Source organism: Podarcis filfolensis, assembly GCF_964270895.1.
Source record: "Podarcis filfolensis genome assembly, chromosome: 1".
Taxonomy (NCBI): domain Eukaryota; kingdom Metazoa; phylum Chordata; class Lepidosauria; order Squamata; family Lacertidae; genus Podarcis; species Podarcis filfolensis.
In genome coordinates this window covers 43497886-43524818 of record NC_139604.1, presented here as the reverse complement: position 1 = coordinate 43524818, position 26933 = coordinate 43497886, and the positions used below count along the sequence as shown (strand labels likewise).

At 44.5% G+C, this 26933-nt stretch overlaps 1 long non-coding RNA gene across 1 annotated transcript; it reads right to left on the bottom strand.

Moving 5' to 3' along the window:
* Window positions 1–13917: 13917 nt before the first annotated feature.
* On the bottom strand, window positions 13918–23077 carry LOC310764071. Its single transcript, XR_014549004.1, has 3 exons — window positions 22854–23077; window positions 17818–17955; window positions 13918–14178 (listed from the first exon to the last, which is right to left on the bottom strand). It is a non-coding gene; the product is annotated as an uncharacterized lncRNA (long non-coding RNA).
* Window positions 23078–26933: the final 3856 nt, after the last annotated feature.

Genomic DNA, 26933 nt, shown 5'->3' with positions numbered 1-26933 from the left:
ACCAGCGAGTCCAGCTGACTCGCAATTCAGAGAGTTTGGGCGGCCTTGTTCCAAAGTATGTCCCCCGATTTCAGTGGGCTTTGCTTTCAAGTAAAACGTGGCTAGGACGGCTGCTTGAATTCCGCTGGGTGGGTATGATTATGTTAGTCGTAATGGTAGTGGTGGTGGTAACAGCGGGAATAGTGGACGTAGCATTCGGGCAAGGGCCTTGGCTCAAGGGTAGAACACCTGATTTTGGTGCAGAGGGTCCCAGGTTTACTCTCCAGCATCTCCAGTTTGGGCTGGAAGAGGCCCCCATCTGATACCCTTGGGGAGAGCTGCCAGCCAGTAAGTTCGGTGCCCCAATGGTCTGACTCAGTATACAGCAGCTGCCGATGTTCCTATGTTGCTTCCCTTCCACTCCTTCATTTATTCATGTATATATTAAAAACTGACCAATGTGGAATTCAGTTCATGATGCTTCGCTATTAAAGCCATCCTTTGTTTACAAGCGTCTATTTCTCTCCCCTTGAAATGCCCGGGATTTGTAACATAGAGTCAGTTCTGACAACGCAGAAAACCGAAAGAAGGGAAGGCACTTCCCCACCAAGGCACTTAAATGCCCTTCCTTCCAGTGGGAAAGAGAAGGAACTATTTAAATTTCTCCCCCTGAAATCAAAGGGCCTCGGCGCTTGAAAGTGCAGTGCTACTACACGCGTGTATCCCGGAGAAAGTCCCATCGAGCTCAGAGGAACTTAAGAGGATTGCGCTGCTCTTTTGGTCCCGGGGCACGCACGGAAAAGATAAAAATTTAAATGTTTGTTGTTGCTGCGGCAACTAGGAAAGTTGGCACACTAGGAAAGTCACGGCCCTGGGTTGGAACGAAATCTATTCCCTTAAGATAAGATCCCCCCCCCCGAAAAAAACAACTTTAATGGGAATACTGTAGTTGGCATGTTGACTCACCGTCTTGCTGCGGACAATGGAACTCGCTCTGCACAAAGCGTGTTAAGGCTTATAGCCCAAATTCAAGTGCGCCCAGCCTACGAATATTCCGCTACGACACGTCCAGACTGGGGTTTCTTGGGTGCATTGATAAAGTCCAGTGACTGAAATTCTGGAGACGTGTGTGTGTGCGTGTGCATGTCTGCCGTGGCTGAAAAATATTTTATTTCGTGACACACACTGACACCCCCCCACCTCTGTTGCTCACCATTAATTTTATATGCCGCCCAAAGAAGTGTGATCCTCCAGTCCCCCTTCTGCTCCATTTCCAAGTAAGGTACAATACTTGCAACGCAATCCTAGGCGTGTCTACTCAGGAGTGGACACCACTGAGCTCAATGAGACCTTCTCCCAAGTTAAGGGCACATAGGATCCGGGCGGGACCATTGAATTCAGAGGAGAGGGCCATCGTTCAAAATAAAGCGAAAGGATGCAGCAGCGCTTCCCCTCTCCCTCCAAACATGGGCACCCTCTACCTTGAGAGAATGACGCAGAGAGGCCTTCCCCAATCTTGTGCCACAGCTCCCTTCAGTTGCTTTGAACTACAACTCCCATCAGCCCCAAGTCAGCTTCCTGATCTGGGTTGATAGGAGTGTAGTCCAAAGCAGCAGGGTCCCGGTGGCAACAGGTTCCGGAAGGCTGGGGACAGCGTGGCCCGTGAAACTGACGAGAGTTTGGAGGTCTTCCATAACAAACTTAACCTTTCCCGTAAACGTGGGGAGAAAAAACCCTATCTAAATGAGGCGATTTAGATTCTGGTCAAAGCTTAGCCAACCTTTCCTTCCACGGAGTTCACGTACATGGGCGCCCTGCCATGTTCCCTTCACAACAACCGCGTAAGGTAGGTCAGGCCGAAAGATGGCCATTGGTGAACTCACGCAGCGGATTTCACGGCTCAGCGGGGGGACCACGAGGCCACCATCTAGCTAATTTGTGCTTAACCTTAGAAGAGGCTAGAATTGGTCTCAGATGACATCGGGGTGGCAGTGAGCGCTGTACTTCATAGAAAATACTGCACTAAAATTTGACTCCCCAGCTTCCTCGTCCCGTAGGAAACTCCACTCCTTTGCCTGTAAAGTTTGATCTTCTAGCCCCCTCTTAAAAAACTAACTAACTAACTAACTAACTAACTAACCAACTAACCTACCTAACAACACCCACAAAAGCCACTGGCCTAAACACACACGAAGCTCAAACTTCTTGCCTTTTGTTTGTTTCGAACCAATTCCATTTCTCTGTGGCAGGGATGGAGTACACCTCGCCCTCCAGATGTGGTCAGGATACAGGATCCCCGAGGTCTGGCGAAGCTGGCTGGGGCAGGTGGCACTTGAGCCCAACAACATCTGGGAGGGTCACATGTCCCCTGACCCTGCTCTATGGATTTAGCACCTAAGCTTCCTAATCATGGTCTGGGCCTTGTTTTTTTAAGGAGCATCTCACAGCTGCAGTCCTAAACACATCCACTTCCGGTTAGGCCCTGTTTCCTCTTTCTGGGCCCTGATAGACTGCAATCCTATGCACACTTACTTGGGTGTAAACCTCAAAATTGGGACTAAATTCATGTAAACTGTTTAGATCTTCGTTGCTGTGGTTGCTTCAGGGGTATACATAGGAGCCAACTCCTAGGGGCAGTGGGGGCTTCGGCACCCACAATAAAATATTTGAGGGGGCTGGGCCCATGAAAAGTTGATTGCCACTCCCATTCAGATAGTGTGTGCGCACTGTGTCATGTGATCAATTATGTGAGGCGGGTCTTACTTAGGCCCCCGCAATCTTTTATTCAAGCTGGCACCTCTGGCGGTATCTAAATCTTGTTAAATCATAACTAAATAAATTCCCAGTAAACTCTCCTAGGATGAGGCTACCCTGCTCTTAGCTTCCAGCTTCCAGCCTGTTTCTGCATGGAGAGAGAGAGATGGGGCAAAGTCACCCAGAAGGTAATTTTGAAATACATAATACTTCGGAGCAATCTCAAAGAATGGAGTTTTCTTTTTTACACTTGCAATGGCCTTAGAACTGTGATGAAGGGGGTTTAAAAATAAAAATAAAATTAAAACAAAACAATTGAATCTGAAGCATCAGTTCCTACTCAGTCGCTTCACAGAAGGAGAAAGTTAAATGGAGTCTGGAGTTCAAACAGTATCGATTAAAGGCAAATGATGCGGATAAACAAACAAACAAACTAAGTCACAAATATTAATTTCTCTCGGAGCTGCTGCTTGGCACTACTTGCTGTTTAAATAGCCGCCCTACCCGCTCACACGAAAACTGACGGCCTTTTGCAAATAGGAGGTGGGGCGGTGCTATTATTGCTCGCGGAGAGATATGCAGGCGCTTTAATTATTTCTCTCCTCTCATAGCCTCAGGGATATTTATAAAAAGGTAAGCCCCACCCACCTGCCACACCTCCTCTTTTATTTGCTGAACAGGGAGGAAGAAAGGGGGAAAAAATAACTACTTGCTGTCGTTAAAACGCCGAAGAGAAAACCCCCTCCCCAATTTGGGACTTTGTTATTTAATTTTTAAAATATATATAGATATATAGATATATATAAATCCTTACAAATCCAGCTCTCAGTTTCTTCCTGTCGACGGACACGCCTTTTTACTGAAGCTGTGAAGGAGATAATGCACTTTCTTTTTATTTAGTCAGAAGCCCGGTCCCGTTACCAACACAAGCCTAATGCGTGCAGATACATAAAAATGTAAGGTGTCGTCATAACAAAATGCCCGTTGATTTCAAATAGAGCAAGCTTATGTATCTAAACAGGGAAAATTTTGCTGTTGACTTCAGTGGGGACAAATATATTCATAGCCACAAACATAGACCTTTCTCTCCAAAGTGCCACATGCGCACATGAATGTATGCAGGCGAATGCCCACTTTATAATTTAAACTCAGCATATGAAAGTTTATGCTTATATCTTCTTCTTTTTTAACCCATCCCATGCACGCGCCCTCCTATCTCCTCCAAGGAGCAGAAATGGTTGACTCATTTGTTGTGAATCACGGTTGAAACGTGCTAATCACGCAGGGCTTCCCTCTTCTTCTGCAGCGGCCTGCATACATGCAAACAAAGGTTTCTATTGTCCATTTGTTTCTCGGCATGTTGATCAATACCAGGTTTTTGAGAAGACACCGTGACAAGGTTTGACTCTGTGCCCACTCTGAATTTGCCAGAAAGCTGAATACCAAAGGGGAGAGCTTTGTTTCCATTGAGGGGGAGGAGGAGGAAGGGGAAAAAGAAGGAACCATCAAAGCCCAGTTGAAAAGGGACACGCCCCCGGGTTCGAATGTTCGTAAAGTTCCAACATTCCACCCTCGAATGTTGGCAAAGCGGAAACGATCAGTGGAATTTTCGACTCGGGCCTGTGCAAAACTGCAGGGAGGCGGAGTGTGGCCGCAGGACAATCGAAATGCCACGTCTTTGTGCATGCTAAAAAGAATGTTCGAGCACACCTATGTACAAATAAATAGTGCAACCTGCATCCTAATTTATTTTTAATGTTAAAATCCCAGTGGTTTCAGTGGAGGACATGCGCGTGAGTGATCGGAATCAGAGGAGGGTAGCCCAGTGTTTGTCCTCCCTCAATAAACATTGCTAACACACACACTACATAAATCACGAACATGTCGACCAGTAAAGAGGACTGTTGCATCCAAGGAGCCATTCGGAAAGGGGCGATTGCGCTTCTCGTGCTTGTTTGGTCAAGCTCACGTCCATGAGAGGGCAACAGAACACAGGACACGCAATAGATACCGGAGTAGGAAGCAAGGCCAAGCGTTGCTCATGTGAAGTGATCCTGGCTGGCCTTTTGCTTTGGACAGGGTGCAGCAGTTTCCCTAGCTTTCGAGGGCAAAGGGAGGCCGGAGGTGGCCCGTCGCTGCGCGTGGCAAGTTAGTGAAAGAAGGCAAATGCTGTCTCAAGCGGCGAGGCCTGAAATAAAAGATCAGGGCGCGCCCAGCAAGGCGAGGCGAGAAAACGGAGTAAGCATTTGCCTATTAGCCCCGGGATGTGTGCTGGGCACGGCTCTCCGCCGGTGAATCCTCGCCAGCGGTTCCCGTGCACAACCGCGGGCGATCAATCACACCCATCTGCGTGTGAGGCTGGTGGGGTTGTTTCCTGTAGCTCGCAGAAATCCATTCCCGAGAGTTGTTAACAAGTTTCACAGCAAATAGTTCTCACAGCAGAATAAGCCTACGACTTTAGCAGCGGACGCAAAGCAGTTGCTGATGCCGAAGGCGGCGTCCCGTTTGCTAACATTAGCCAAGCAGGTGGGAGGAGGGAGCGAGAGGCACCTGCCCTTTTTGCCACAGTCTTTCCCCCTCAGGGTCACAGGGAGCCAGGCTCACTCTTGGCAACGTTCGGAATGCTTTCCCTTGAATAATGCACCCCCTCCCCCAATTGCCAGCTCTAACAAGCAAACAGGAAGGCGAGCAGCATCTCAAGAGCCACGTAAAAGCAACTGAACTTCAACCACCTGCTGTTTCCACCTCCGGCGCTGGGCTCGCCTTGTCCCGTCTTTGCTTTCCGGAAAGGGGCTCCCTCCCCTCCCGATACCTGATCATTTCCAAGAGATCTTAATCCCCTTTCACCCCAAAAAAGCAACGGTGTGTGTGTGTGTGAAGTTGCAAGCTGAGAGTGAGAGACCCCAAAATACCACATCGCCAATGCGCGCTGATCCCGTCCTCTATTACCCATTTGCACTGTGTGTTTGTGTGTGAACTGGGAAGCGGACACTATTTCTTCCTTAACTGAAAAGGCCTGAAGGAGAATCACTTCTCAAAGCGGCTAGTGGAATTTTAACTGACTGTCCCATCATCTACCAATCAAAACAAAGACAGTGAGTTTTCAGGATATTCAACTGGGTGGTATAATAATAATAATAATAATAATAATAATAATAATAATAATAGTCTCAGGGCGATTTATAAGCACAAGGTAAAAGTAACTAAAAGGAAGTTTAAAAACATTACAGAAAACGACCACAATTAAGGCTGAGGACAACAAAACGGGGCACCGTAGGCGGAGACCTAAAAGCAAGCACCTTTCTCTCCCAGCTGGAAAAGCTGGCGGCAACAGAAATGTTTTCGGTGGTACCCACAAATTACAAATAGTGGGTGTCTGTCGCAGTTCAGCAGGGATGCTCTTCTACAAAACAGGGACAGCTTTCCTGAAAACCCCGCTGTTGTGATATTTTAGGGACTTTAGAAGCTCTCCTGATGAAAGTAGTGACCCCCTGGGCTTATAGGGGTCTCTCGGGTAACCTGGCTTCCAGCTGCAAGTTAGTAAAAGAATGTTGAATTTGGCCCAGTAGCAGACTGGGAACCAGTACAGACCCCGCAGGGAAGGTGTCAGCTCCTGCAAGTAGTCTGTTCCCACAAGCAGCCTAGCCTCAGTTTTCTGCATTGGCTGCGGCCTTTGGGCCTTCCTCACACTTCAGTAATTCAACCGTACCAAGGTCACCAGAGTCTGGGCAACTGTGCTCAAGCCATCCCGGTCCACGAATCAGTGTAGCTCTCTTTACAAGCTGGGAAAAGGCAATCCTGGCAACGGAGGGCAACTAAGCTCTCAGTGTCACAGCTAGTTCCATGACCACCCCCAGACTACACACCTGCAAGTTATGAAGTTAGGGAAGTGACTTGCTGTTGACTGTTTAGGACAACTTTTCTTTCCATTCTCCAGAAAGCCACCTACGGAAGTGGGCTGCTAGAATCAGGAGGTCGTCTGTTTACAACATTGAAACCACCAACCTTGCGCTTCACGTCAGATGAGAGAGGGAAACGTGTCAGCCCTGTACTGTGGGGAAGCACCCCAAGTTCAACGGGCTTTACTTCTTGCTAAAACGGTACATAGTACAGTGGTACCTCGGGTTACATACGCTTCAGGTTACAGACTCCGCTAACCCAGAAATAGTAGCTCGGGTTAAGAACTTTGCTTCAGGATGAGAACAGAAATGGTGCGGCTGCAGCGGGAGGCCCCATTAGCTAAAGTGGTGCTTCAGGTTAAGAACAGTTTCAGGTTAAGAACGGACCTCCAGAACGAATTAAGTACTTAACCCGAGGTACCACTGTATAGCATTGCCATCTAACTTGATGAGTCAGATTGCTTTTGGGAGCAACATAGATTAAGAACATTTTTTTTTGCACACTAGGCAAAATGAGGTGGCGAATTAATATGGTGGGATTGTGGGCATCCGATTGCAATTGCAGGATCATCTTTCTCAATATTTTCCCGCGTGAGGGCAAGAGCACTGCGGGGAGAAGGCGAAGCCAAACCCGCCCCACCCCCACCCATGCTTGTTTACAACATTCATGGAAGTCTAGGGTTGTGCCTACACGTGTGAACCAGCCATTCCTTAGGAGCCTCTTCAGATTGGGTCCTCTGCACGTATCTTTCAAGACACCTATCACTCGTCTCTCCCTCCATCTCCTCCATCCACCTCGCCCAAGTCTCCACCACTCCAAGCTCCCCCATCCTCCCTCTCAGCTCTCCGGCCTTTCTGTCCTTTCTTGGTAAGAGGTTCCTGCGTGGCTCGGAGCGCACATGGCAAAGGTCGACCAGCCCGCCGCTATTTTACATATTCAGATGGGGGACTGACTGGCCTCGGCCCGGCCCTTTGGTCTTCCCCGGGATGGCCACGCGCTCATTTGTCCCCGCTGCCCCCTTCCTCTGGAGGTGCCTCTACCGACGACTTCTGTCAAGGAACTTGTTCCTTTGTCCCTCCTTCCAGGAATCAAAGCAGACACTATTGTGAGCTCTGTCTTCCCCGGTCAAAGGTCAGATTTCACCGTCCCAATTACAATGATTTGCTAACGATGTTTATCTTGAGCGCGGCGGCTGTTTTGATGGCCAAACAATGTGAGGGAAAGGTGTGTGTGTGTGTAATCTGAAATATAGCTTCCCCTCCTTTTTAGTTTCTTGTTTTTAAGCTACAAAAAAGTTTCTCAACGCAGATAGCAAAAAAAAAAAGAGGGAAGGATTTCCTTTAATCCCCCAAATCACAGAAATAAAAGTTTGCGCGTGTGAGAGAGCTGGGGAGCAGGAGTTTGAGTCCCTTGGTCTACTGCAGCGGGACATGGAAGGAAACGAGAAGGTAGAGCGAGTTGTGAAGGCCGGCGCTTTGCCACCATCCCTAATGACACCCCTGTTTGCTTAAGGTGCCCCACCCTGCCCGTGCCTTTGAAAACAGCTGCCTGGTTGACCTTCACCTCTAGCCTGTATTTATACGCTTCCTTAAGAGGGAGGGATAAGGAAATATTTCCTAGGAAGTTGAAAACTTGATGGCTCCTTAAGAGCCCGAGGACATGTCAAAATAAACCTTTCTTTCTTTCTTTGCAAAGAAACAAGTCGTTCCTGATTATATATTTTCTCGAAGTAAATACGTTATATGCAGGATTTTTAAAAATCCTCCTATATACAGACATATAAGGAAACAGATCTGGACTTTAAGGGTGGCTGTTGGAGTTGTTGTTTTTATTTAAAAAATATAACAACCATGATATGGTTGCTGATTTCTTGTGCACTATAGCTGATTGCAAAAGGTTGCAAAATGCAGCATCTATCTATCTATCTGTCTGTCTTTCTATCTATCTATCTATCTATCTACCTATCTATCATCTATCTATCTATCATCTATCTATCTATATCTATCTATCTATCTATCTATCTATCATCTATCATCTGTTTGTCTGTCCTATCGGTGCCATGGAAAAAGTTGTTCACTGTATAAGGAATTATTTGTATATTATTTTTTTCCCTCTGGTAATGAAGATGGGCAGAGGTGAAAACACACTCACACTGGGTCTCCGAAACTGAGGTTAAATTTGTCTGAGTGTGCATAAGGAGAATCGCTTTTTAAAAAAAATAAATTTGCTCGGGTTAAGCAATTTCACGTAGTGATTAGGTGTTGGCAAAGTTTTTTTTAAAAAAAATTCTCCGCGATTGGGGTGGTGTAAATGCAACTTTGGAGGTGTTAATGCAACTTTGTGCAAACTTTGTGCAAAGTGACCAGGATGTGAAGCAACACAAGAATATATAAGCGTGCCTTGTATATTCAGATCATTTGCCCATTAGCCTTCTCCAACCGGCAACCTTTTTTTGCTGCTTTGTAAATAAATTTTATTTTACCGAATCAATCAACGCGGTCACCGAACAGGAAACACGATTTTGACTGGACATGAGCTTGAGAAGAAGTTTTCAACTGAAGCCTGAAAACGTCGGGAAAAGGCTGCATAGGAGAGAATGGACGTTTTAGCATTCCGCCCCCCCCTCTCTAGTACTCTTAAGGCTTAAAGTTTCTGTGCTAAATTGTTAAACTAAAGCAAAACATTTAAACACAACCCCCCCTTATTCTTGGAATTGTCAGGAGCGGGGCGGGGAGCAGTACATTGGGTCCTAAATCAAAAGGCTTCAAAAGAGTGAACGCAAACCTGCTAATGAAGCCTTTCCCCGGTTGAGTAAGCCGGGGAGCTCAGACGTTGCTGGAACTCAATGCCATTTGCTCCGAGATCCGATGATGACCAGGTGAGCAAATCTTCCATGTAAAAGGAGCGCGCGATTCCCCATCTGCCTTCGAAGGAGCGTGTATTATTTACATAATGAAAGTTTTGATGGCTGGAAGCGACGCAGGGCCAGGAATACAAAAGAGCCACTTGGATCGTTTTGGGAAAGGTGGCTTTCAGCATTAAAAGATGGGGCGATCGCTAGTGGCGAGGATGGTTGTTTTTTGTTTTAATGTCGCTTGAGGTGCTACCAGAAAAGTAAAAAATGCTCCAGTAGTTTCTTAAAATATTATATATAAGTGTGTGTGAGAGTGTGTGTGTGTAATAGACAGAAGTATACTTTTTATCCGGCCCATCCAGTACCAATGCACTACTTTGAAATACTTTAAAAGATGTTTTGGCGATTTGGGGGAGCAGGGAGGGGACGTTCATCGAGTACTTGATTTGAGTCTCGAGAACACAGGCTAACGACCAGCTTGACTTTCCTGCAACTATGGGTGGGTGGGTGCGCGCGCGCGCCTGTGTGTGTAATTTTAGAATGAGCGGGTCCAAGCGACAGCTCTTCGCAATGTGAAGGCTGCAATCCGATGCGAGAGTAACCCCCATCCAGTTCAACGGCCCCCCCCCCAATAAATCTCTGCGCAGCGATGGGCCAGTCTGCCTTCTCCCTTTATTTTTCCGGGATGGATTTGCATGATGCTCCTATCAGAACCGCACTATTGCAGTATACTTTATTAGGAAGGAGGATGGAAATCGCGCTGTAAGGTAGCGGTGTAAAGTTCAGATAATTTGAGCAAATAATTTAACGCGGGGAGCGAGAAGGGATAGACAGAGGGAGAAATTTTTATTTTTATTTTTAGATAGAGAATGATTTTGAGCGAAAAGTGTGGCCGGTAATTTAGGCCCACAAGGCCACGTTTATTAACTAGAGAGAAAACTCTGCTGAAGTATACAGTCTTTACTTCTGAGTAAACACGCACAAGATCACAGAGCAAGTGCTTTCATTTCATGACGTTAAAAGGAAGGGGGGGGGACTCCACTGTACATGTGTGTGTGTGTAGTGAAGAGAGAAACTATCCCCGAAAGTCACAAGGCCTAGTTTGCTTCAAGCTCCAGATGATCGAAAATATCCTCGTTTTGAAGCGAGACACTCGCATTTGCGCCCTTTTGCTGAACGCTGCTAAACAAAACATTGATTACTTGTCTCCCACAATGAACAGAAGGCGAGCCTTAGGAAAATTAAAGGCGTCCTCTGTGTGTGCGTGTTCTCTTATTATTATCAAAACCAAGACAATAAAAACCAGCTGAAGGCACAAATTTCGGAAGATCAAATCTCATATTTTCTTGGACGTTTTGATAGATAGATAGATGTATTCTCGAAATCTTCAAATCGTCTATTAAAACGTTTTGATAGCTGTCGGTATTTTTTTGCTTTTATTTTTTTACGGGGAACGCCTTCCCGAAGGCGGAGGGAGGCTCAGCTGGATCGGGAGAAGTTGAGTGGCTGTATAGACACGGGGCAAGGTTGTGAAATCGCAAGCACGTTAACAGAAACCATTTCAGGAGATAAGGATCTGGAAGTTCAAACCCAGGAGCGCTGCAAAACCCACAAATACCACCACCGGAGTGGTGACACCCCCGGGACGGCAAACTTCCCAAGATTCCCGAGGGTGGTTGGGTGTCTCTCTGGTTTGGAATCGCCCGCTAAGGCTGTGCCATTTGGAGATGTGACAGAGGGGCATTCAAACATCAATGGATGCTCATTTAAAAACAAAACAAAAGGGGGCCATATTATTATTATCATTATTATCATTATTATTATTATTATTATTATTATTATTATTATTATTAAAGATTTTCTTGGTTTACAAAAGTACATGCCTTGTCTCTTTTTTCAAGTTGCACAGTCTTTTCTACAGATCAACTATATTTGTTATGAGACATTAGTGCTGAGTACAGTATAAGGTCAGGAAGAAGGGGGGGAGGTGGTGAAATTTATATTTTTGCAGTGTACACGTGGGGTTTCTTGTCAGCGTCAACTAGATACGTTCTCTTTCTATTCGCTTGTTACGTTTCCTTGGTAGTGAGAGAGGTTGGGGACCAGGGTATGGTTGGTTGTCTGCAATGGGGCTTGTTTGCCTTTGTGGGGGTAGGACTTGCTGGGTCAAGTAAGCCAGATTGATTGCTATGCTGTTGGCAGGTTCCTGCTCTGGTCTTGTTGGGCTGTGATATGTGATAAAGGGAGGCATACTGGGGTGCAGATGTCCTCTTCTATTTGTCCTAGTGTCAGTTTCAGTTTATTGCTTAGCTTTTCTAGTAAGGCTGTTTCCCAACAATTTGGTACCACTGGTCCATGTGCACCCCGGCAGGTCTCTCCAGTGTCTGGCTATGAGGCTTCTGGCTGTTGACAGTTATAAGCTCTGTATAATGTGAGTGGTCATTATGATCTTGGAAGATGTTCAGTAGTAGTTCTGGGGTGAGTTCTAATACCTGTTTAGTTATTTTGCATATTTTTAGGTCCCTAACCACCTTTAAAAACCTTCTCCTGACAGCAGGGGGACATGGCGAAGGGATGGTATCCACAATATACAAAATACTGCTCCATAATCCCACAAACCCCCTTGATGCAATCAAAAAACAATGGGAGCATGACAGGCTATGAATTTAACCCCACCCAATGGACTAGAATGTGGTTTAAACCTCCCTTTAAATTGATCTCAGCTAAAAGAAAAGAACTCACCCTGAAACTCACCTACATGTGGTACTTAACACCACGGAAACTGGTACTGATACACCCAGGAACCTCACCAAAATGTTGGAGAGGCTGCACTCCCACAGGCACATACCTACACATGTTGTGGGAATGCCCAACCCTTCTGGGGCCATAAACATTTTAAAGGCCCGAGTGTTTTGTATTCAAAAGTAAATATCAGCCAGAACAGATGCACCTGCAAAGGGTCCCCTTTGGAGATGGGCATACTTCTCCAAAAATCTTTTGTCTTTTAAGAAACCATGTCAGCCTCCTGTTGGCAGACAGATGTCTGATCCAAAGTCCAATTAAGCCAAAGCACATGGATTTTCAATTCATACAGTTCCATCAAAGGAGGTGATAGGGCTAACTTCCATGTACTTTGAGTGGGGTCAACCAAAGATATTTTGTTGACTGAGGAGAAGGACCAGAGAGCAGTCCCCTTCTCATTCCATGTGCAAAAGCTGACTGGACTGGCAGCTGCATCTTGCTTCAGTACCAGTGTTGGGACAACAGACTTAACCACACCTGAAGCAGCAGGTAGATTCAGGAAGTCCAGGACAGGCTGTGTGGCAACAGAGCAGGATGCTCAGGAAAAACAGCCCATGAGCACCTGAGCTGCCTGAGATAAGGTTGCCTCACTCTGCCACATGGTAGGGCTGGCACTGACTCTGGACATACTTGATTGGACACTGAGTTGAAAGGTTACCATCCATACCTTTGCAGTGCAAGCCTACATGCATTTATTCCAAAGTGAGTGCAATTAAGAAGCAAGATAGGTGTGCACAGGAGTGTATCTTTGGACTGTAAGCTCATGGATACAGTCTATGAAGTGCTGTCCTCTTCCTTCTTGCCCCTGTTAACCTCAGTGGAGGTCTCCATTCTCAAGTCAGCTGACAAAGCGAGTCTGCTTGCTCGTCTTCAAGATCCGAGTGCCTTTAAATCCCATTGCCAATTTGCATCTCGGTCCCCCTTCACCCACTCAAAAAGGTATTAAGAAGATGGTTGTCATTAGCATTAATTTAAACTTTTAATGTAAGCCTGTAATTAGCATTCATCAGAGGGAGGAAGAACACGAACTTCACATGAAGCTGAGGATTCAGACCAGGCAAAGCTAAATAGAACATTTTGGGCAGGAAGAAATTAACAGAGAAGGACCATGACTCCTTCAGCATCATCCAGGGTGTAAGTGCACATGCAATTAAGCTGCTGCTATTTCTCTGGAGATGCCTTGGGATGCAGAATGAGAATGTGTTTGTCAGCCATGTTGGCCTATCTTCACTGCTTCCATCATTAAATGCTTCTTTGGCCCACCCAGGCAGGCCCTGGAAGGAACTTTGGTGTGGGAAAGAAATTAAGTGTTTCATTAAAAAAAAAAAGAAGGAAAAAAAGAAAAACAACAGGCCTGTCCCAAGTGCTTTCTTATTATTTTGAAGTGGTGATTAAAAAAAATGTAATGAAAAATGGAAGAATGGAGGATGTCACTTAAGAGTATGAGAGAGCCACCTCTTCAAAAGAACAAGGCATCTTTTAAGCCCCCTCCAGTAAATCAATCATAAACATTTGGCAGTTCTTCATTACAATAAGGTGAAGGAAAAGCCTGAAACAATTTTTGTTCTATGCTTTCTTGGCTCTGATAAGTACCTTGTTAAACATGATTAATGTTAACATAAACTGTGTAGCTTGCAAGATCTTTATTGGCAATGTTTAACTGCTTAAAGACACCACAATTCCTCACCCTTTTATCACTTCCCAAATAATGCGGCTTTGGTGCAACCAGACACTGGGAAACGAGGTGGGCTTTTTCTTCTTCTTCCTCTCCAACCTCTTCTTGCTGAGGACCAAAGTCATTTCCAAAATCCTGCCCAACATAATCTCCAACATGCCATTCATGCATTACATTTTTGGTAGGTGTAGTCAAATACTTTTTTGGTGTACATCTGAACACATGGATAGAGAGGGTGACAAAGTCTTTTAAAAAAGCTGTGATTGACTAAGGTTCTGTTATGAGAAGACATGTGGTGGACCTCCAGATCTATAGTTACCTAGTATGTGAAATTGCCCTGGGGCTATTATTGTGGGGGGCTGGGGAAAGGAAATAGACAGAGGTCTATAGACACTCTGGTTCAAGCCAAACCAAGCATCTAAACAAGACTAGTATTGGCTGAGGAAAGACATCCAAGACAAGCTCCCAAATGGACTTAGGTCTTTTGTACAGTCCCATTGGTATTAGTCCTCTTTGCTCTACTCATGTTCCCACCAAAGCTGAAATCACAGCTACTCTCTTGCATTGCTACAAAAACAACACATCTACATATTTTTGTAGACTTATAGCATCATGCATATCACTGGATACTTGGGCGTACCCACTCTACCAGTTGGTTGAACAGTCATTCTCTCTTACCAGGGAACCCTGGGTAATATAGCTCTATAACCAAAGGGCAGGGCAGGAGCAGTCACTGTTGTGCTCTCCAGATATTGCTGCACAACAATTCCCACCAGCCCCAGCCAACATGGCCAGTGGCCAGAGGTGATTGTGAGTAGTCCAACAACTGGGGGACATTATGCTGCCTACCTGGGAACTAGGGAATGTCTTTGACCCATTTGTAAAGGTTGCTAATCTGCTGTTGGGTCCCATTTAAGGTTCTTGTATAAATTCACAAGGGCCCTAAACAAACTGAGTCCAAAATATCTTAAGAACTACCTGATTCCCTTTGCTCCACCTCCATCCCCAAGATCTTCCAATGGGACGCTTTTGCTCCTGAGATACAGCCAGCCTTTATTAGGGACTGAGCCTTTAGTGCATCAGGATCTGCCCTGTGGAACTTCTTGCCAATAGGAATTCAGAAAGAGTCATTGTTTTAAAGTGCATTTTTAAAAAATATCCCAGTTTTTAAAAATAGGTTTTTGATATTTTTTTATACTGATGTTATGGTAATGTTGTGTTTTTGTGCTGTATACCACCCTGCTAAATTTTCTAGTGGAGTGTGCGGTGTATAAATATTTAAAATAAGTAAGTAACTTTGAGAACAAAACCACTCATATCTATCATGGCACCTAGGTAGTTGCACAGTCATTTTCTCATGGATGAGTCAGTTATTGTGACTCGAGGATGTGGACAGGGTGCTCTGAGGAGTATGACTTGGCACTGTTTTACCCAATCCTTGCCTGCAACAGCTTAGAACATCTGATAGGAGTGTGATGACTGGTTGGTTCCAAGAGACTGTAAATGCTTCATTAGGAGAGAGACAGAGAGAGGGCCTGTCTGCCTTGTAGGAGGTGATCATGAAGCCACTCCTGAGGAAGCTGAGCCTGGAATTGGAGGATAAGCTACCCAAACAGTTGCTAATATCTCTTTCTCCTGAGTGGGTTGGTGGTCCTGCATCTCCAGGCACTCCTGAATAATACAGGTTACCTTGATCACTTTCAACTGTGGCTTTCGATCCAGGCTTGCCACCAAAACTGCCTTGGTTGTCCTCAGGGTTATATTGACCCTTGCTAGAAGAAGGATGGGGTGGGGGCAGAATGTGGCCATGCTGATTGTTTTAGATGTCTCAGCAGCCCTTGACACCATCAAGCAACCTTCGGGATCAGTTAGTCAGGTAGGGACTAAGTGGTACCATGTCCAGATGTTTCCATTCCTATTTGACAGGCAGTTCCAGAAGCTGTTGCTGTGGAATTTCATTTTATGAGAAGTTTTATGATGTGACACTTAACACTTGCCAGTAAGGCTCCTATAACTCTGCTTGAAGATGCAAACCTGGAATTCACAGGGGTCTCCTCACCTCTGGAACCAAACAGTGATAGATCAGACAATTTCAAATGTTTTTAAATATTTATTGTAACGTAATTTAACTATAACAAAATGAAGAGTAAACAAGAAATAACAGAAAATGAGCAACACATGCATAGGTTCTCATGTGTCTAACACCAGGTCCTTCTTGCTTCATACTTACTCATTTGGTTCCTTCATTCCAGAACGTACCCATATCTCTGCCACTTATTTCTATCTGACCACAGCCTTTTAGCCCCTTTCCCTATCTCTACCCAACTTGCGGTGTCCTTTCTAGTTGACTTCCCAGATCTTTGTCTGCTCCTCAGTGATAACCCAGTTCCTTGTCTTGCTGTTCTATCCTCATGAGCAAAAGGCTCCTAATGCAGTACACCATGTCCCACCCCTAGATTCATCTTCAAGACAGTTGCCATGCTGCCATTACCCAAATCCTTGTGTTCATCAAGGCTTTATTTAAAACTCTTGCCCAAGCATGCACTAGGAGTCTTGCTTTGCTTCTGCAGCAAGTTCCCATCTGCTTTTAGCTATATTATACTGTTAGTCTCAAGATTCCATGTCCCCATAATCTCGAACCCTCTTGATTTCCTCTTAAGCAATAGGAATAAACAATCAAGCAACCAATCAACCAACCAACCAACCAACCAACCGACCGTGTACCTATAAGAATATGCCCATGTCTTTTTAGTCCTGCCCTCTGTACCATGGAATCTGTGCTATGATGTTTTCTAGAGATCTATCCTGTCCTCCATTCTGTCCTCAATCTCCATGAACCCTTTGAATGAGATAATGTCATTACTCCACCCTCTGAGTGGAGTAAAATGTCATCAGCATATGGATGACAGCTGGCTCAACATCAAGACAAGATGAGGCTGCTGTTAGTAGATGGTCTGTTTGACCTGCTTATGTTTCCTTGAAAGCAGTAGTGTCTGTAAGCAGGTGAGTGTAGACTGCATCTTTAAAACACAAACACACGCTGGTTCTCCGTTAAAAAAGGTTTTCCATCAAGATGCCCTTACATGTGGGATTTTCAATATTTTCTGGATAGCATTGCTCTTAAAGATCAGATAGACAGACTGGGAGTGCTTTGGATGCTCAAACAGCATTAGTGACACAAAGCACTTTCACCGGCCTAGGTGGTGCGGCAAGAGCAACCCCACCTGGACAGAAGGTAGCTGAGTCATGGTTATCCATGCTCCAGTAACACCCAGCCTTCACTAGGAATGCTGCCAGTGGGACTGTATTTGAGGATCTCTTGGCAACTGCAATTAGTTCAAAATGCAGACACATCCTGCTAGTTTTGAAACAGCTTTGCTGGCTTCCCAAGTATTTATGGGCACAATTAAAAATGTTGGTATTAACCGAAACACCACCACCACTACTACAGGGGTGTTCACATGTTATGTTTGACAAATGTACAGTCTGTGTATCTGTGCACACGAATTACTGAGCTGCACATATCAACAAATATACACTGTTTCTCACAAACACCTAAGAACATAAGGAGCTGCCCTACTGAGTCAGACCATTGGTTTGTCTAGCCCAGTACTGTCTACACTAACTGGAAGTGGCTCTCCAGGATTGCAGGCAGGGCTATATCCAAGCCCTACCTGGAGATGCCAGGGATTGAAGCTGGAACCTGGAACCATGCAAAGCAGATGCTCTAGCACTAAGCTGTAACCCTTCCACACTAGTACTTGTGTAGAGACAACTTCTACCTGTTTTCAGTGTAACATGTGGATAAGCCTTATATGATTTGAAATCAGGATTGAAATCAAGGACCACTTACTCTTGTATGATGCCCATGCTTTGAAGTCATCTGGGAAGGTCCATCTCTGGGTCAGGCTGGTGGGGACTGGAGAACTGGCTTTTTCTATGGGTGGCACATCACCTGTTGTGTGTCCTCTCCAGATCTGCATGCCTGGTCCTTGTGGTCTTTTGGTTTGACATGTCTTGTGGTTTGACATATGAAGTGAAAATATTCTTATTTGCACAAGCTTTCATATTGCCTTGTTGTTTATACCATTTGCTTGCTACTTTTAGGATCTAGAGATGTGAGAGTCTATTTGTTGCAGTGTTGGCTTCTGCAGTTGCTGTTTTTAGTTTAATTTTTATTATGTTCATGCTGTGCTGTAAGAATTCTCAATACCCTTGCTGAAATAATAAGAAGATTCTTTGCAGGAAGTCATGACATTTAAACTTGTAGGTAGAGAAACATACAGCCACCAGTCCTTAATAGGACAAAACTCTCAGGACCACAGGAGCAACAGAGATGATGAGCCATGCAAGAGCCTCAGAGTTGCTGGCAAAGTGGCTGGTCAACTGCCTATGAGGCTACTTAGGAGGAAGGGGAAATGCATGCAAGCACCTGCCAGAATCAGGATCTGCCTAACAGCCAGCTCCTGTATAAACTCTCACTCTTGAGTTACTTCACCACTGAAGCAACAGGTCCAAGCTCTAATACAAAGCCGTCTTGAATATCTGAAATTCACTTATGTTTAGCCATGATCACAAAGAGGTCCAGTGTCCTTACACATAATCTTTTGAGGGCTACAGTGTCCTACACTGAATCCTGCCCTGGGAGGCTGCTGTTTAATTTTCCCCAATGTTCCCCAATGCAGTGTTCCTTGGAGATATCATGGGGAATGTCCTTGGGGGTCTGGGAGCCACCCTTTTAATTTCATTCAATGCTCTAGAACAATGCAATGTATGGGGATTGTAGGAAACAAAAATGGCAGCTCCCACCCAGTGCTGATTGCTATCCCCAACTAAGCCTCTTGTGGGGGACCATGATTTGCCTCGAATGATACACAGAAAATCTGTAGCAAGCAGGGTCATTAGTAATGCTGGAAGTTCATTTTCTACAGCTTATGGATGGCATGATGCAGCCATAATTAAGCTCCATTGTGAAGTTCCACTGTGATCCTCGGATGAAGGGTGGTATAGAAATTTAACAAATAAAATAACATGAGCATATGTTTACATCCTTCCCATTCAAAACAGCGAAACTCAAAAGTGCCTTGCTTCGGTTGGAGCACACCCAGAATTTTCTGGAAATATTTTACACACAGAAAGCAAGGATTCAAGCTAGAGTATATTACAAAGGATTATGAACCCTCCAATGTATCAAAGAACATCATCTTCAGGCAACACATTTATTGCTATCTGCGTGTTGGTGTCCTGCAATAAACTGTAATTATAAAACCCCCAGCAACCTGGAAACCTAGTGAATGCTTATCCCAAACAGACCTATCTAATATCTAGACATTTGTTTTACGTTACTACTGTTACACGATAGGCATCTTCGAATGATGCCAGGCCATGCTAGAAGAATTTGAATGTTGGGTTTGCAGCAAATATTTCTGCAAAATCAAAGGGGTATATGGCATTGGTTCTGTAACTAGAAACCTTTGTTCTTCACGCTCAAGCAACTGCAATCATGAGAATCTTTGAATGACAACTCTGAAAGGGCCTGTCCAGACCTGGCATCACTTACTCGGGAGAGTTATCTTATTAGCATCAATGAGTTGAATCACTAATTGGGGGTGGCACGCCTCACTCAAATTTTAGCTCCACTTTTGGCTGTTATGAAGATATGACTCTGCAACAGATCATCAGATCCAGCCCACGGTGTTTAGATTGAAGAATTGCTTTGAGCTCTTCACCATGTGTCACAAACCAAACTTCTAAACATGCCTTTCTGGACGTACCTTGGCATTTGCACTGCTTTTGGTCTGGCCGAAGAGTTGTTGTGCTAACAACAGCAGCAACAACAATAACAACGACAACAACCATCTTCTGATCTTGTTTTTACTAAATTCTGTGACATTTCCCCCACCAACTCTGAAAACTTGTGGCCCTCCAAATGCTATGGGAATCCAGATCTCATCAGTCCCAGCCAGCAGGGTCATTCATCAGGGACGATTGAAGCTGTCATCTAAGAACATCTTACCCCTGTTCTAAAGGATCAGAATCATGCTCTTGTGTTTCTTGTGCATGCTGGATCAGGAAGTTTATGATAGCTTTGTAGGTGTGCAACAGATTTGTGATGTTTTGTGGGTGTAGCATTACTAACATTACTAGTATTTTTGTTTTGTTCTGCTTGCTGAGTTTAACATCTATTTTGTACTTTGGAAATCTTTCTGACAATCACGTTTTTCTTCTTCCTGGCATAGTTCACCACTGGTGTGTGTATGTATGCAACCCTCCGCCCCCCCCCCCCCGTGTGTGTAGAAACATTTTTACTAAGAACTTCTGTATTCAGGGAAGCCTACCCAGACATAATATTATTTTATAATGGAACAGAATACTACTAGGCACAGTCCCTTAGTACACCTTGGGCAATCTGAAGACTCTTGTAAATAACTGAGATTCTTTAAGTCATGAAAGATGGTATGAACAGCAGTTGCACATCTCTGTGTTGTTGCAGGAATCCTATCTGGACTAGGGAATGAGCACAGTTAATGCCTGATTTCTCCAGCACCCCCAAGTTGCCAACCTGTTACTTCATGTGGAGCACAACCTCATCTAAAATAGGCTGATGGGACCTGATATCAGAGATGTGTGGTCTGTGGGCTGTGGGGGGGGGGAAACTATGCTAGTTGCCTAACTGTAAATTAGAAGGTGGTGCAATGCTCTGCAGGGTCCAAGAGCCCTCCCGCCATCTTCCCAAAGCCTGCCCAGCTTGGGGAAGGAGGCTGGAGGGCTCCAGTAGCCTGTCAGATACTGGGAAGCTTCAGCCTGGGAAACTTCAGCTCAGTGACGTTGGGATGTCTCTACATCACACACGCGGCATCCCCCAGTTGCTCTTGTAAACTGGCACCTCTGGCCCTAACTGTTGCCCTACGAAAAAATTCACCACATGCCACTGCCTGATACTATAAGCCCATCTAGCTCAACACAGGAAGCTGCTCTCTAAGGTTTCAGACAGATTTCTTTCCAATTCTTAGTCATACCCAGAGAAGGGAGGCCGAGGGGGCGGTGTTTAAATTGGGACCTTTTGCATGCAATCCATGTGCTTTTTCATTGAGCTATGGTCTTAGCTCCTCTGCCTTGTCTGGATTAACATTTCATTTCTGAAACCTGACACAACTCATGGATCTAATTGGCAGGGAATATGGTCAAGGCCAAGAAGCTTTTAAGTCAGAACCTTTTTTGCTTATTTGAGGAGGGCGTCAAACAAAGTTTCTTTAGGGAGCTTAAAATCATATGGCTCTCTCGAAGTCGCAAGGAATTAAAGGTAGGAGATGCGAATGTCACCCTTTCAGCCATAAGAATGGCCGAAGTAGAAGCTTCAGGCCTGCACATCAGTGTAAGAGCACCCGTCCCTTACAGAACTTCTCGTTAGTACAGTTGGTAATGACTATAAAATGTACTTGGGTTAATGCTGCAAAGAGTGCAAAGGGTGGCAGAGCCTGTCTGCACTGCACGTTGCCTCACTTCTCTTTAATGCTTCCATGGCCTGCAACGCATTTTATGCTGCTTCCTTTGCTATTTCCAGTGCTTTCATTTTGGAAGTGAACCCTCCCCGCCCCCCCGTGCATGTGTTTTGGTTTTACTCTGGGACAAAAAGGCGCTGTTCACAGAGACACGTGGAGATAGTTTGATAAGACACAAGAATTGCCTGCTTGACAATCTGGAAAGGCAAAGTCAGCATTGGTTAATTTAGAGCGCTTATCATGGCCGCCGAGAGATAAAATTAACACGGCAGACTCATGTGCACATAGTAACTTACCTGAGCTCAGCTGGACTTCTGAGCAGTGGTGGATTTGGGGGAGTGTGACTGAATTGCCCGCACTGGGCACTGAGCCAAGAGGGCACTGCAACCATGACTTAGAATGGAAGGTGAGAGGCAGGGGCGGGTGCTAAATGTTGGTGTTACACAGGGTGCCACTGAAATTTGAAAGCCCAAAGTCCACCACAGTTCTGAGTAAACATGCAGGGCACAGAGCACATATCTGCCAATATATAGTGGTTCTTGCCCCACTGTGAACCCTAAAGTTGCTGGAAATGGCTTAGGGAGTTGAGGTTAGGAGGTATTTTTGTTATTTTTATTGTACTGTGCCAATGTGCACCTTAATTTTCACAACATAATTTGGCCAAAAAAGGTGAGCATTGGATTCGAGTAAATACGGTAATTGAAAACAGAAAGTAAGCAAGACAAAAACGAAACACCCCAGCAACTTGCAGAACAGTCCTTCAGACCTCAAAGACTATTGGCTGTTAGAGCTTCTGCTGCCGTTCATAAGATAAGTCCATTGGCTCAGGTGCAATAGAATGCTAATTATATGTCAGAGCTCAAGTCCCAGGAATGGATAGGCTTTGTGTTGCTGGTGGGAAGGAGCATGGCAGGAAAGAGACTAGAGCACCCTGTTGAGGTCAGCTGTTCGACTGTGAGTGCCTATAGTGTGTTTATGTGTGAATGTAGTAGCGGGACTCTAAGGAAAGATAAAGGGAGAATTGCTATAGGCCACATTCACATCATATGTTTAAAGTACTAAGATACCCCTTTGAATAGTCATGGCTCCCCTCTCCTCAATAATCCTGGGAGCTGTGATGTTTTTAAGAGTGCTGGTGTTGGTGCAAAAGGAAAATAGGTGTAAAAGGAAAATTGCTGAATACCAAGATCCTAGTTTGAGGAAAGTATTCTTTGGGGAGTGAACCCCAGCAGAGATTTAAAATATCAATATATGCAGCAAGTAAAGCATGGAAATATAGGCTGTTAGACATTTAAAATATGTCCTTTAAAGTGAGTTCCAAAGTTCTCCTCTTCCCCTAGCATAGTAAAAGACAACATGTTAGGTAAGTTTAAAACGATTTACTTACAAACTCTCCAAAGGTCAGATTCATGTGCTTTTCCATATAGCATTCAGAAAAAGTTGCACAGGCAGTAAAACTTGTTTTAGTTACAAAATGATGAAAGTTCCTAAATAATTGGTATAGGAAGTCAAGAGTGGCTGATGAGAGCCATGCGGTCTGAGCTGGAGCAACCAGCAACCAACAACCTGAAGCCTCTTCCCTAATTGAACTTCTCAGGTAGACTGGGAGGTTAACAATAGGTTTGCTTACCTATTTCTTCCCATGGTAACAGGAAGTGACCTCACTAAGCCTGGCAGGACAGCTTACTTTATGGTATTGACCCCTTTGTGCATTAATTAGATTGAAGTACGTTGGTAATAGGAGACTGGTTATCCCAGTTAGGAGACCCCATTCCCCTCCAAGAGCTCTGAGGAATTCTCAGAGTTCCTTTTGAACGATTGTTTGAAAGATTGTTAAGCCATTTTGAGAATACTACTGCAATGTGCTCTACATGGGGCTACCTTTGAAGGTGACCCGGAAACTGAAACCAATCCAGAATGCGGCAGCTAGACTGGTGACTGGGAGTGGCCGCCAACACCATATAACACTGGTCCTGAAAGACCTACATTGGCTCCCAGTACGTTTCCGAGCACAATTCAAAGTGTTGGTGCTGACCTTTAAAGCCTTAAACGGCCTTGGCCCAGTATACCTGAAGGAGCATCTCCACCCCCATCGTTTAGCACTGAGGTCCAGCTCCGAGGGCTTTCTGGTGATTCCCTCCCTGTGAGAAGTGAGGTTACAGGAAACCAGGCAGAGGGCCTTTTCAGTAGTGGTGCCCGCCCTGTGAAACGCCCTCCCATCAAATGTCAAGGAAATAAACAACTATTTGACTTTTAGAAGGTAGCCTTGTTTAGGGAAGTTTTTAATGTTTGATGGTTTATGGTGCTTTTAATTCTGTTGGGAGCTGCCCAGTATGGCTGGGGAAACCCAGCCAGATGGGTGGGGTATAAATAATAATTATTATTATTATTAATAATAATTGCTCTGGGAGCATCCTTAAGAAACTTCCAAAATTCTTCGGAGGAAACTATGGCTGTTTAAAGTGGCATGAATGGGGCCATAGAGTAGTAGTGGTGCACCTTTTTTCAATCTGAGGGCCACCTTCCCTTCTGGGCAACCTTCTGAGAGCCACATTCTAGTGGTGGGCAGGGTCAGATGCAGAACAACTAAGGTAAACTTCATTTTTGTACAGTAATCCAGTTTTCTACACACACCCAAATACGCGTCACTGTCCTCCGTCCAACTAAGCAAGAGGCATTATCCGAAGTCGGGGGTCAGATTTCAAGTAAATAAAACCATTTGGACAGGAGGAGCAGGCAAAGCAGGGCCATTGAGGAAGTGCAGCTTGGGAAGTGTTCTGAAGGTCAAATAAAAGGGCCTGAAGGACTGCATTGGGGCCTGAGGTTTCCCACCCCTGACACCGAGAATGTATATACATCCAAAACATTCATAAATTGACACAGGTCTTCACTTGTATATTCCTATTTCACAAAGCTCCCTCCAGACAAAACAGTGACTTTAAAAGACAAGCTTAAAAGACTCTCTCATGTCGGGACCATCCACCTAAAATGTTAATTAGGACGTATTTCAATACATTCACTTAATACCAGGTTGCTAAGATAATTTTCTTGCGGCCGTTGCCGCAGCCAAACGTGTTAGAAGAAGGCATTTGTTTTTGAACCAGGCTATAAAACCTGTCAACGTTTTTGTAAGCCCATTGGAGGACAGTGGTTTGTGTGGCAATTCTAAGCGGGTCTATTTGATGTCTGGCTCGTACAGTGTGCTACCTTGGGAAATATCCAACTTCTTCATAGCGTTCGGATTCCTCGTCTCCCCCCCCCCGCACCCCCGCTGCTGTGGATTGTATAACTGCAAGTATTTGGCAAAAACCATGTATTGATAGGATGCCGTGTGTAAATCAGCTCCTATCCTTCTGCGAAGGAAAATAATATGGTGTATTATGAATGGAAGGTGTTTTAAGGGATGTCTGTGAAAGCTCAGCGCAGCCCTTCTTCTTGGCATATGGAAACGTAACCAAAAGGCCCACCTGCCAACATGAGTCATGGCTTGGTTTTTAAATAAGGTGACTGGAGCTGGCAGAAAAGCTGTGGATTTAAAGGAAGGAAAGGGACTACGATTACTGCGCTTTCCTGCATGTTGTTATATATTTGTAATGGTAAGAAGCAATAAAGAGCGTTTTAGCTGAGGTACATAGACGATGGGCCTTTTATGCCTTTAAAAAAACAAAAACTTATTTATCTAGGCGATCTAAGTGTGTCTGTTGAGTGTTCAGATGTGTGGCCAAAGTGCACCTTGTGGCAGAACAAAAACGATTTAAGTTTCTCTTCATGTGCCATGTAGAAGGAATATGCGCTTCACTTTTTGGGGATTATGATTTGTATTATGAAATGCTTATCAAGTTTTCCCCCCCTCCTCTTCTGCAAGATTAGTTTAGTTTTAATTAAGTAAACCTTTCTCAGGAGGAAGCTCCCCGACTATTCTTCATGCCCAGAGGCAACCATACTTGTTGTTTTTAATTATTTTTCACTGTTACCCAAACTGCTTTGGGTACTCCTGCCCAATTAAATCAAAGGCACGGGATCCTCATACACACTATGTTTAATATTTAATTTTAATTAAATTAATTAAATTGTTTATTTAATTTTATGTCGCATTATTGTGTGCACCAAGTAATGCAAAATTTATGACAGGGAGAATTTTGAGGAGGGGTAAGAGCTGGGTGGCGACGGCGGTGGCGGGAGGGGGGGGGAGAAGGAGAGGAAGCTTTCAAACAAGCTAATCACAGCAGTCAAAAAGAGCCTTCTGCATCATTTCCAGGGAATAAGCAACCAAACAGAAGGAGATAACAAACAAACAAAAAACCCAGAAGTTGTTTGGATAAAAATAGGCGGGTGCACAGCATCAAGAGTGGTTTGTTTTACTTGAGTTATCTTGCTGCTCTCACTTGCAGCTGTTACAATAGCACAATGGCATTTCCTGAATTAAATAGGTAATCAGGTCACCATTTAGTGAAACTACAATTTAAGCTTTATTTCCACCTTCCAGAGGGCCAAGGACAACAAATATGTGATCATCATTACAGGTTACCCCTGGAGGCTCACGCTCAGCAGCGTTGCCTACAACTACTAGTAGTTAACTGCTACTATTTTTCACTCCATTTCCACCGTTCTTCCGTCTCTACTTAAATTAATAACAGGGAGCTCAAGTGAGCATTTAGAGGTACATTGGGAACATAATGCAAAACCATTACGTTTATCAAGTCCAATATTTTTTTTAAATGTAACAATGAGAGAATAAAATAAACACAAAAAATCCATAGCTCCCAGTCAAAATGATTAGTTCTCTTTTGTGATTGCATGTGAAAGGGAAATATATATTTTTAGTGAGCAGAGATTTCACTTTAATAAGCAAGTTTTCACCCTTCATTTTAGTTATTGCATCATAAATTTTCCTGAAGTTTGGTTTCGTGCCTGGATCATGATCTACGATACGGTATGATGATAGGAACGTAACATATCATAACATAAATTACTGCTCACTCCAATATCTCTAGGGATGTATGGATCTATATCTGTAGTTATATGAAAGGGGATTTCATATAGCATTAATCTATGTTATTGCAGGAAGCAGTTCAAACTTACTGTAAATATGTCAGGGCGCTGCGTGATATTTTTCATAATTTGGACGGAGGAGGTAGTTGACATTCAGTTGCAAGATAAGGAGATAACACAAATGCATACTCACACAGAGAGACATACACAAGCAGATTCCTGTGATGACAGAAACTTAGGGCCTGATTCTGCAGGACTAAGGGAGATGCCTCTCTCTGCACTTAGCAGGCATTTAGTGGGAATCTTTCCCAAGAAGGGCAGAACAGTTACTCCCGCTTTCTCGCAACCTGCAGTGTTATGTTCCTTCAAGCTTCCTCCACATTGCAAGATGTTGGCTGGGATTTCCAAATTTGCTTGTCGCCTCTCCCTACCTATATTTATCCAACCAACCTGTTCCAACTCTTCACCTGGATTC